Source organism: Mandrillus leucophaeus, unplaced genomic scaffold (genome assembly GCF_000951045.1).
Source record: "Mandrillus leucophaeus isolate KB7577 unplaced genomic scaffold, Mleu.le_1.0 Scaffold47, whole genome shotgun sequence".
Lineage (NCBI taxonomy): Eukaryota > Metazoa > Chordata > Mammalia > Primates > Cercopithecidae > Mandrillus > Mandrillus leucophaeus.
This window is the reverse complement of record NW_012105031.1, coordinates 6,067,226-6,079,864: the sequence shown is the minus strand read 5'-3', so window position 1 is coordinate 6,079,864 and position 12,639 is coordinate 6,067,226.

Genomic DNA, 12,639 nt, shown 5'->3' with positions numbered 1-12,639 from the left:
AGGAAAGGAAAGGAAAGGAAAGGAAAGGAAAGGAAAGGAAAGGAAAGGAAAGGAAAGGAAAGGAAAGGAAAGGAAAGGAAAGGAAAGGGGAAAGGAAAGGAAAGGAGGGGAAAGGAGGGGAAAGGAAAGGAAAGGAAAGGAAAGGAAAGGAAAGGAAAGGAAAGGAAAGGAAAGGGAAAAGGAAAGGAAAGGAAAGGGAAAAGGAAAGGAAAGGGAAAAGGAAAGGAGAAAAGAAAGTAAGTACTGTGACTATCATTCCCCACTTTAAGGATAAAGAAATTGAGACACAGGGATGTTGAGGAAATTTCACAGTCATGCAACTAATAAGTGGTGTGGCTGGGATTCAGACTCAGCTAGTCTAGCTGCAAAGTTCACGGTTTACTCACCGACAATATGCTGTGTTTAAGAAATGTTAGGAATAAGAACATGGTGCATGTCAGTAGTTCGTGAAGGTGATTACTTGAGAACATGTATTGACATGTGCACAGTCTGAGATCCTATCTACATAAATATAAATACATATTTATGTAAATACTGTATTAGTCCTTTCTCAGGCTGCTATGAAGAAATACTCAAGACTGGGTAATTTATAAAGAAAAGAGGTTTAATTGACTCACAGTTCTGCATGGCTGGAGAAGCCTCAGGAAACTTACAATTATGGCGGAAGGTACCTCTTCACAGCGCAGCAAGAGAAAGAATGAGATTACGGGAACTACAATTCAAGATGAGATTTGGGTGGGGACACAGAGTCAAACCATATCAAACACTTATATGTAAATTTCTTTCACCCATATCTTTCCAAATAATAAAGCGCAAGTCAGTTTTTCTTTAAGAGCAACAGATGGAATTTACTTGTGCCAACAAATTCAGGCTTTGCAAAGACTTCATAAAGATGCAAAAGCTTCAAATTTTTTTCCCCACTGTGTAAATATGAAGTATTTTTCTTTTCCAATTCTTTAATACACCAAGGATGTATTGTTGTTCCCAAGACACACACATTTGTACATACACATATCCTGCACCTGGCACACTGGAATAATGTCAACTGTGTTTACTTCAATAATTACCTTCAAACAAACACATGTAGTGATTTTATCTGAATGTCAGTTCCCACATGGCACTTTCCTTGTCTAGCTAAGGCCTTGAGGAAATAAATAAATGGATCAAAACCTGGGAAAACTCTAATCTAGCCCTTGAAACATTGAGATCTGGAATTTTTAAGATTTCCCCAGAGGTATTCCTATTCTTTTCAAATAACACTCGTAAGAAAAAGGCAGTTAAATCATTCAAGGAAACTTGGTCATTAGAAATGACAACATACCACATACCCAGAAGCCAGTAGAAAGTTATTACTAACGTGGAAATAATGACTTCTATAATTTTTATGCCTATCAAAGATGAAGAAGCATATATGATATAATAGTATGTTTCTCCTTTCTAGAAATAGAGATGACTATGTCCTCTCCTAGAGATTCTGATTTAATCAGTCTTTAGTGTGGCTTTGGCATCCTGGATTTTTTATTGACTTCCAGGGATTTCTTATGTCTAGGCAAGATTGACAATTATTGGCCTAGAAGAAATAGTTACTTGGACATTGTGACCTTATGCACTCCAGGGTCATTAGCTATTATACTTGGAGGTCAGAAGTAACATAGAAAGCTGGTTGAAAAGTTCTTGTAAATCATCATCACAACCAATGAGTGATTACTATTTTGAAGTTCTCATTCGGGTTTTCTTTAAGAGTTTGAATGATATGGGCTCTCTTAATTTCGTTACAAATGTAAACACATACAGCATAGCTAGGCAAACCTACGAGTTACTTAATACCTTGCCATGACTCCCCAACAATTACATGCTCTACTCAGTGCAGTCCAGCAGCAGTTCCCCTAGCAATCATGTCACTTCATGACTCTATGCCTTTACACAAACTGTTCTCTATAGACTAGCAATCTAAGTTTTGAAGTAATTGTGAATATATGTGTTCCTTACTACTTAACATTTACCAGCATTTGTTTTTGTTGTTATTGTAAATTGTACTTGCGTCAGCCAAGATAGATCCTTAAATCAAATTGCAGGAGTGAGAGGAGTTTCATAGGATAGGACATAGGCTGACAGAGACTCCAGCAAACTGTAACTGCACTACCTGGATGATGGAATCTCCTCCCGCCTTCCAGGAGGGACACAGCTGACAATTCAGGTAATATTCTCTGCTTTAGTGACTAGGTAATAGATACCACTTCTTTTCACAGCTTATTGGCCAAAACAAGCCAAATAGCCCAAACTATCTGCAGTGGGCAGGAAGTACATGAAAGTAGATTCTGTACTTTAAACAACTGAGCATCAGCACATTGATTAGTTTGTGATGCCTTCACAAGACCAGAATGAGGGATTCTGCATGTGTTACACGGCTCATAATTATTAAGAAAAAGCTGGAAAAGATTTGTTTTTCATTAGATCAACTAGTACTATAATTCATCTGTAGCTCTCTATGTGCCATAATTGCAAACACTGAAAGAGATACTGTTGAGGTAACAATATAATAAAATTAACAGACATTTGGATGATTATAAAATTATTTATCATTACAATATTATGTTAAGAGAGCTCAGTTAGCCAGTAGCTTCATATACTGCACCTCTAAACCCGTTTCATCTAGCTCACGCCTAGCATCTGATAACAATGGCAGACATTGGCTGTACCATTATAAATCCTCAATATCATTACCTGACAACTTAAAGTACATGTTCTATTATAAGTAATTTTTGTTTGCCAGGACATTCATACTCACTGATCTAGTTACTTTATTGTCAATCTGCATTTTAAAGATAACCAAAAAAAGTTCATTCCACATGGAATACTATGCAGCCATAAAAAAGGATGAGTTCATGTCCTTTGCAGGGACATGGATGAAGCTGGAAACCATCATTCTCAGCAATCTATCACAAGGACAGAAAACCAAACATTGCATGTTCTCACTCATAGGTAGGAACTGCACAATGAGAACACATGGACACAGGGTAGAGAACATCACACACCAGGGTCTGTTGGCGGGTGGGGGGCTGGCGGAGGGATAGCATTAGGAGAAATACCTAATGTAAATGATGAGTTAATGGGTACGGTAAGCCAACATGGTACATGTTTACTATGTAACAAACCTGCACATTGTGCACATGTACCCTAGAACTTAAAGTAAAATAAATAAATAAATAAATAAATAAATAAATAAATAAATGGAAAAAAGTTAATTCCAGAGGCTTTCATTATTCATTCATAACTTTGCTTACCTTTCTGGGCTACTTTTAATAGCAGAAAAAGTACCTCAAAAATAAAAATACCATTTCCCTTTCTGAAATATGTCCATAAAATAGAAAATCTATGTTTATGGCATGCCTACAGTATATAATTTGGTTCTAAATCATTAAATCCAATACAAAGTTTCTTTAGAGTAAATGGCTTTGAGATTAACATATTTCAGTATTTTAAAACCACCTCAGTTCTTCACTGCAAACAGAATTAAACAGTTATATGAAACAAGATACCATAAGTTTTCCTGTGTAGGTATTTAGATTAGCTATTGAGACTACTGTGATAGCAAATCTTTCTCTCTTTTTGACATATATATTTTTAAGGACACTTTGTTGTGATATCACTTAGTTGATGTATATCTAGATAATTTCATTGTGTTTTCACAATGTAGAAGTATTTTTAAATAATCAAGGATGCTACTTATAAGAAAAATAATTTCTGATTCTCACTTATTTGTTGAATCTAAAAATCAAAACAATTGAATTCATGGAGATAGAGAGGAGAAGGATGGTTACAAAAGACTGGGAAGGGTAGTGGGGAGGTGGGATGGGGAGATGGGAATAGTTAATGGGTACAAAAAAATAGAAAGAATGAATAAGAACTAGTATTTGATAACACAAAAAGGTGACTATATTCAATAATATATATATTGAATATATAAAATATATTCAATAATAATTTATTTATACAATTTAAAACAGCAGTCCCTAACCTTTTTGGCACCAGGGACTAGTTTCATGGGGGGATGGTTTTAGGATCAAACTGTTCTACCTCAGACCATCAGACGTTAGTTAGATTATCATAAGGGACATACAACCTAGATCCCTAGCATGCACAGTTCTCAAGAGTGTTTTCATGTGTCTCTGTGAGAATCTAAAGCAGCTGCTACTCTGACAGGAGGCAGAGCTCAGGCAGTAATGCTAGCTGGCCCTTCGCTGACCTCCTGCTGTGCCGCCTGGTTCCTAACAGACCATGGACAGTACCCATCTGCGGCCTGGGGATTGAGGACCCTTGGTTTAAAATAACTAAAAGAATACAATTGGATTGTAACACAAAGAATAAATGCTTGAGGGGATAGATACCCCACTTTACATTATGAAATTATTACATATTGCATGCCAGTATCAAAACATCTCCTGAACCCCATATATATACACATATATCTTTACTATTTACCCACAGAAATGGAAATTAAAAATAGTAATAATGTATAATGTATAATAATGATAGTAATAATGGTAATAATTTATGCATATGGGAGAATTTCAGAGTATTTTAGGGGAGTTTATCACACTTCTCTCTACTGGGTATACAGGACCGTAATAGAAAAAAAGTATACCTTGCATCTTATAAAAGGAGAACTTGGTATAAAATACAATGAAATGAAGGGAAGAATAAAGAAAATACATTTGACTTTACAGTAAAATAAATCTAAGCTTTCCTGAATTTTTCATTTATCTCTTTTCTTAACTATTTTAGGTATAAAGTGTCATTCTCATTTTATTGTGCATTTTCTTTTCAAATAAAACATACATTGTATCAAAGATTGCACTATAATACTAATAATTAAAGTAAAAAGTTCTGGCATGTGTTTGCATTTTTTTGTGTGTGTTATGGTTCTTTCTCTAATGAACCAAATAGTCATGTTCCACAGAGTAGAAAGTTGACAATTCAGGAACAGCTCAATGGAAGAGATGTACAGGCCAAGGGAGGGGGATTGTTGACCTTCCGTGCTCTCTCAGCGGGGTACCATCCTCCCAGCACCTCAAAGTGTTCACCGACCTGGAAGCTCCTCAAATCATTTTTAATATATTGGCATACATGAAATCCCAATGTGTAATTTGTCAAGTTAATAGATCACTATTAACTGAAACATTTAACTAATTTTAATGTAAAATTACCTATGAGTAGTACACACCATAAGCAGATTTTAAATAACCTGGTTCCATATTTTATGGAATATTCATAGGCTGATTAGTTTCCGTACAAAACAGATGTTCTGATGAGAGAATGAAAATGAGGAAGTTTTTCTTTAATGTATAAAAGCATCAGAGCACGGCAAGAAATAAAAAGAGTATTTTTCCCAAGTACTGACCTACTAATAAATGTTTGATGTAGTCTAGTTAGCCTACTTCTTATAATGAGAGTATGATTTTATTTTTAAAAGTTTTGAATGTCTTTTCCTTCAAGTCTTAATACAAAAATATCCCTTTGAACTTAATTATAGCTACAAATAAAGTGGCATTTTCCAAAGTGCTGTACAGTGATTTAGTGTAATGCAGACATGTGTCCTATACCATGTTCCAGTTGAATATATGAATAATAAAAGGGACAGAAATTAAATAGGTTTCATGAAGCTCCAACAAATATCTTGTGAGACCTGAAGACTGTTATTCAGTCAAATGTCATGTTCTGTTTGGACTCCAAGTGTAAAGAATGATCACCTCTAAAGAATTGTAAACTGTCTGTCTTACAGTATGATCTACATCCAACATCCTGGCATAAACCATGACTTTTTCCCTGATGAAACTCAGACTCAGCATTTTTCATTTGAATAGAAGAAACAATATCTTCCTTCAATTTACACTTGTTTCGCAAACTCCCCCACTTTGGTATTAGTCACTATTCCATGGCAGGAGATGTGTGTCCAATCTCAAAAACATCTTGTCCTAGCCAAAGCCTGGCTTTACCCTGCATGTTTCTCTTTAATAGTAACTGTTTATTTTATTATATCTCATGTTTCTCAAGATTTGCTCTTTAGGATGGTATTCTTCTTGCTCCCTCCGGGCACCCTTCTAAGTTCAAAACCTCTGCATTTTGAACTTATTCAGCTATAACACACATGTAACATCCCTCTTCTCATTGATTTAATCATGAGAATCTTAAGTATTTTGTCTTATGGAAAACTGCATCTTAGTCATGGTCTTCCATCCTACTACTGTCTTGAAGACACCCATATCCATGCAAGGGACAAGTCCAACAGACCAACCAGAAAAGTATTCAGGTATTCATTTCTTGACTGGGTTAAGATGAGGGGGTGGGGTGCTGGTGCAACCCTTTTAACTAAACCTTATTCTCCGATATGCAAGGAAAAGCAAAGCCAAAGCTAAAATATAAGAATATGATAACATAATTCATCTTGACTTTTCAATAATTCAGTTCTGATTAATCTTAATTACTTATTTATTGAATACATGCTTTTAAGACCTTATTATGTGCTTGGAAGTAAACAGCGAAAATCCTCACATTTGTGGAGCTTATATTCTAACATGGAAAGACAGATAGACAACATAATAAGTAAATTATATAGTATGTTAAAAAGCTCTAGGTGCTAAGAAAAAAATAAAAGAGTAAAGATAGTCAACTGAACCATGGCAGAGGGCCAGGCAAATGGGTAGACTGCAACTTCAAATAGGGTGGGTAAGGTAAGACTCATTGGAAGGTTTCTGAGCAAAGATTTGAATGAGGTAAAAAAGTTACCCATGCACCTATACAGAGGAAGAATTTTCCAGACAGTGGAAACTTTTAATGCAAAAGTTCCAAGAAAAGGGCACTCCTGGGTTGCTTAAGGGACACCTTGAGGCCCTGTGTGGTTAGAGGGAAATGAGTGAGGGAGAGAGAAGCCAGGGAGTTAATAGAGTTAATGGGAATGTAAAGGGGGCAAGTCATGTAGAGTCTTGAAACTCAGAGTAAAGCTGTTTTTACTAGGAGTGAATCAGGAAGACATCACAGATTTTTGGAAAGAAGAATGACTTGACTCTCTTCATATTTTAAAAGGATCATTTCAACTGCAATGTTGACAATACACTGAAGGAGCAGAAGCAAAAGGCCAATGAGGAGACTATTGCAATAACCCCAAAAGAAAGATGCTGCTGCAGAGTGGTAACCAGTGCAGGTGGTGAAAATAGGTCAAATTCTAAATATATTTTGAAAGTCAAACCACAGAGATCTTTTGACTAATTGTGTATGAAGTTTGAGAGGAAGGTAAGAGTTCAGGATGACTCAAATTTCTATCTGAACAACTGAAAACAATGGACTTCCCATGATGAGTTTGGAAAGGCAGAGCAGATTTGAGAAGGCAGAGTGAGGGATTTCATTTGGGAAATAGGAAGATTCGGTTGTTTATTAGATATGTAAGTGGAGATGCAGGCAGTTGACTATATGAGATTGGAATACAGAAAAGATGTCTGGAGTGATAAATCTGAGATGTAAAGGGTTTTCAGGGATAATTTTGAGTATATCTAATTTTCACTTTTAGCTGACAGTGTACGATCAATCACATAAGATGCTTCTCCCTTACACTTTATATAGTTTGTAAAATACTTCCTGCTCAATGCAATCATTAAATATAAATATTAGAATTAGCATTTAACATTTTAAAATAGAAAACCAACAAGTTTTCTACCAACTATAACAAAAAAATTAAAAAGAAATATTTTTCTAAGTTTGTCTCAATTGATTTTGGTGATGAATCTCTTTCATTAGGGGCCAAAATTGGGTAAAATTTAACAGTGTAAGTAATTTTGATTTCTCTACCATTGTTCTTCTCAGTCATTTACATGAAATAAAAATCTGGATCAATCTTTAAGAGCCCAACATGCCCAATCTGGCAGTGCATCTGTACAACAACTATTTGGAAATTATCCTGTTAACATGATCAATGGAGACTCTCACAGCAGATAACCCAGGCTTAAAAGTAGCATTACCTAAAGGATATTTATCAGCTTTTGAACTTAAAGTGTCTTTATTATTTATTAATGGTGTATTACAATGTATTATCCTCATTGCTGGTTGGAGGAAATTGTAATAAAATGAAATGTAGAACAAATGTTCTAGTTTGAATAAAACTACTTTATGCCACTCCCTTCCCCTCCTAAAAAGGAGAACAGAAGGAGAGAGAATCCCAAGTCACTCTCAAATGAAAAATTAGATGGATTCTTAATGGGGAAGAAAGACAAAAGGCATACTTTTTTTCCTTTAATATTATGTACTCATTATACAAAGTTCATAAGTAATTAAATGAAGCAGAATCAAGGAATTATTGTCTGACATAAAAATAATGTACCTATTCTGCCAAACAGCCTCAAAAAGCATCTTATACCTTGAAGAAGCTGAGATATGTTCAAGGAGCATTCGACAAAATATCAGAAATCCAGACTCTGCTCTCAAAAGGTCATTTATGTTTTGAGGAAACATTTGAAAAAGTAAACAACAAAATGGACAACATCCCAAATGGTAAAACTGGATATAGAAGTCCTGTACTTTTCCCTAATTACAGTTCAGAACAGAATGTGAAATGAAAACATTACTATATTAGAAAATTTTTGTATTTGCCAGTGATCCAAAGTAATGAAAAGGCTAAATCTGGCCACCTGACAGATCTTGCTTTTATTAGAGTATTCTGGTTTGGTAAATTGGAATTTGAGGCAGTTTATCGTCAATGCAATAATACCAGATTATATGGAACAATAATAAAAAGTGGTATTTCTCCTTTTCTGTGAGCAATTTACATTTGAGGGTTGAATAACTTGTTTCATATGAATTATGCAGTGGCTACTGTCTTATTGATATAATGGAAGAAGGCAATCACCACCACAGAATTTACTGATTCTGGGAACTGAAGGCAAATTATATTTCCTTCGGGACTTAGAGAAGGGTAGCCTATGTTTTAGCCACACTGATTTCATACAACCCAAAATCCATGGCCATTTAATTGTTGTAAAATGTGTTTGAAAGAGAAAAGTATAATAGAGTTGCAGGAGATACCATTTCTCAAGAACCACACATTCAGGTATGTAAAATTTTATATACATATTTTTTCCTATAATTAAACATAATTTCTACCTCCATACTTCATTTTCCCTGAGAGAAAGAAACATTCTCCAGCCACTTCCAGATAAACTTATTTTATTATCTAGAATTAAACTCAGCCAAGCTTAAGATAATCTTTCTCCTGCTTTTTCTGGGGTACGGTGGGTTAGGTGGGGTATATTTCTTAGTTTTGATCTGTCCTGGGCCGCTGTCACTGAGAGGCCCGATCATTCCATCACTGGCTGTTCAATCATTCCATCATGGCTATGCTCATCTCCACCACTGTCATTCAGCTGTTTTCACTCTCCCCTGCTGGAATCCAGAGACTGTTATGTCCCCCATCTGGCCTCCAACTTGAACAACGCATGCTTCCATCTGTGCCCGCATCCTTGTGTCATGTCTGTGAAACTTCTTCAGAACATCAATTCTCGGTATTATCCTTGCTTTTCTGGGGCCCATGGAAACATGTTAAGTGTTTGCCCCCGACTACAGCACTCTCTCTAAGGCTGCATTCAGGCCCACCTGCCTAGTCACCCATCCAGTCATCTCTACTTTCTCTGCCTGGAGTGACACAGTCTTATTCTGCCATACTTACAGTTTCCTAGGCAACTGTGACAGTTTGTAAACTAATAATCGTCTCCTCTTTTCTCAATCCTCATGACCTAAAATGTTTAATCATCTTCTCCCAAGTGTTTGGAGGTGAATGCAGAGCAATCCATACTGGTATCTAATTCTTTTAGTGGCCAAACTCTCCCAACTTTACCATTAACTTAGAGGCCCTTCTCTAATCTCAGTAAGCCAATGGATTCTTCTTTCTGGGTCATTCCTTTCTTACACCTCGTTGTAGCTTTTAGAAGTGAACAACCAATGTTGCAACGTTAAATACTATAGCTTCTTCAAGGAACCATTTTTTCGTCCCAACTAGAACACAGATGACCTAAATTCCTTATTGCTCAAATGGGGTAGGATGACTGGATTTAAGAAAAAGAAAATAAAATGTGTAATGCTTCATATACCACCCTGGTGCACAGATGTTTTCTCTATCAATATATCTTATTGATAACAGCTTTGTAGTCTACCAAAAATTACTTTCAGTTCTAGTCATTTATTTATTTAACAAACATTATATATCCTCTAAGTGCCAAGAAGTGTGCTTGGCACTAGGAATAATGATAAAAACAAAGATAGCCCCTGTCTTCATGGATCTTACAGTAATCAAAATAATGACAGTTCTATACTGTGAGTAATGCTATAAAATAAAAGTAGATGATCTTGGTCCTGTGTTGGACCTGGACAATTTCTGTAACAATGTTTTGAGAATTGAAAAATGAGTTAACCCAGTGAATAGAGTGGCAGAGTGGTGGGGAGGCAGACGTTCTTGCAAGAGGGAACCCCACTATAAGACAAGGGTGGCTGCAGTGCAAAATGCTGGGGGGAGAAGTGAAGCAAAACGGGGTTGGAGAGCCAGCTGGGGTCGAACCACACAATACTGGTGAGAAGGGAAAGCCCCTGAAACATTTCACCCAAGACAATGACATAATCAGATTTTCATTTAAAAAAAAATCTCTGGTTACAGTGTAGAGAAGAAAATAGAAACTGTGCTCCTTACTAGCTCTATTTCTTCATCTCCAAAACAAAGATAATGTGAAGGGTTTGTTATGAGAATTAAATGGGATAATGCATGTGAAGTACTTGGCATAATGCCTGATCCAGACTAAATATTCGATAAGTGTTGTTATCACAATGATCAATGCAGAATTTTGTAAAACGAAAATTCAGATTATCGCAGTGCATTAAGAAGAGGATAAAAAGCTTTGTAGTCAAATTTGCATGCTTATAACTATGATTTTTTACTTATTGGCCCTGGGTTTCATATTCCATCTGAAATTCCACTTTCTCAAACAGAAATAGAGATAATCCCATATATTTTCTAGTATTGTTATGGAATAAATACATTAATGTATGTGAAAATGCCTGGCAAAGACTTGATATAGTTATCTTGAATGTTTTTCTTCTCCTCTCCTTTTTCAGAAGAATTAACTCTTCCGGAGCTATTCAGTACACTTACGAAGTTGTGTTATTATGTACAATCCTTGGTGAATTGCTGCTTGATTATACTTTTTGAGAGATTGTTGACCTAAAAGCATTAATTCCACTTCCCAAAGGGCCTAACTTGCTCTTACCTTACATGGCTAGAAAACAGGCTCATTACAAGCAAGAAGATGGAGAAATAACATGAGTCATCTCATTTTTAGCAGGAAGGTGGTCATACATCTAAAATGAATGGGATGAGGAAAGGATTAGAAGAAAATGGACAGTTTACCCGCTTACCAATGAACTTTTGGTCATAAACAGAAAAGCAGAATCTTGAAAGCAGTGTGGTCTTTGACATGCAGACTTTCTGACTTATACTTCTTTAGAAAAATTGTTTAGGGGATAATTTGCAGATGTTGTCAAAGTGTTAACTGCTTTCATGTTGCTAGACGTATGGACAGCATATGCCTCTTCCAGGAACAAGCGTGAATACTCAAATCGTGAACAACAAAACTACTTTTCTAAAAGGGACACTGTAATTGAACAAATGGGAATAAATTTAGTCATTTCCATGGCCTTTCCAGTCAGCCTTATCCTCTAAAGTATAAATTAGAGTGGCAGATGCACTGGAAGTTTTCCACGTTGGTTTGTTAAAAGGTGAGTTGGTTGGTGCCGCAATATTGCAAACCAGACAGGGTGATTTGGCTTCCATGGGTCTGTGGGCCAACACTGAGCTTAATTTAGAAGGAAAAGGCCATTCATCCAATCATTCAGCCATTTGCCCTCTAAATCTCAGAGGCTGCTTAAATTTCAGGTTAGTTCTAGGAATGTGGATCAGTGCCAGCATTCACAGCTATAAAACTGGGAGAACTTAGAGATCATCCAATCCAAACTACTCATTTCACACATGAAAGCACAGAAGTGCTTGCCCAAATACTCATGTCCAGTTTGAGAAAAATTCAATACTGAAACCAAAGTGATAAACCCCCATCAAAATAACTAACCAGGCCCAAGTAAGATGGATAATAATGCAATATTTTCTTGCCCACCACATGCCATATCGGCAAATCTCTAAAACAAACCTCAATGTCAAGCCATATCACTATCAAATCTTCAGATCCAAGATTCACCATTGTTAAAAATATTTCACATTTGCTGAAATTGGGATGCATATTTTACATTATTGCTATTCATTAGCTAATGGCACATCTGGAAAGCATTGATGTTTAGAGGTCAAGAAAATATTGATAATTTCTTTTTCACAGATAAGAAAATTGATGTTTATAAGAATCGTAAAGGTTATGCACTAGTATGTGACATAAATGAGGCCAGAATGCAGATGGACTTGTCTCTGAAGCCCTGAGTTGTTCCACTTCCCTCAGCCAGTCTGGAAATAAGAGTTGGTAACAGAGTCCATGTCATCTGCAGAGGACATTCATCAGTTGCTTACCCAAGAACTATCTCCACTCTGCCTACTACCTAAGAATC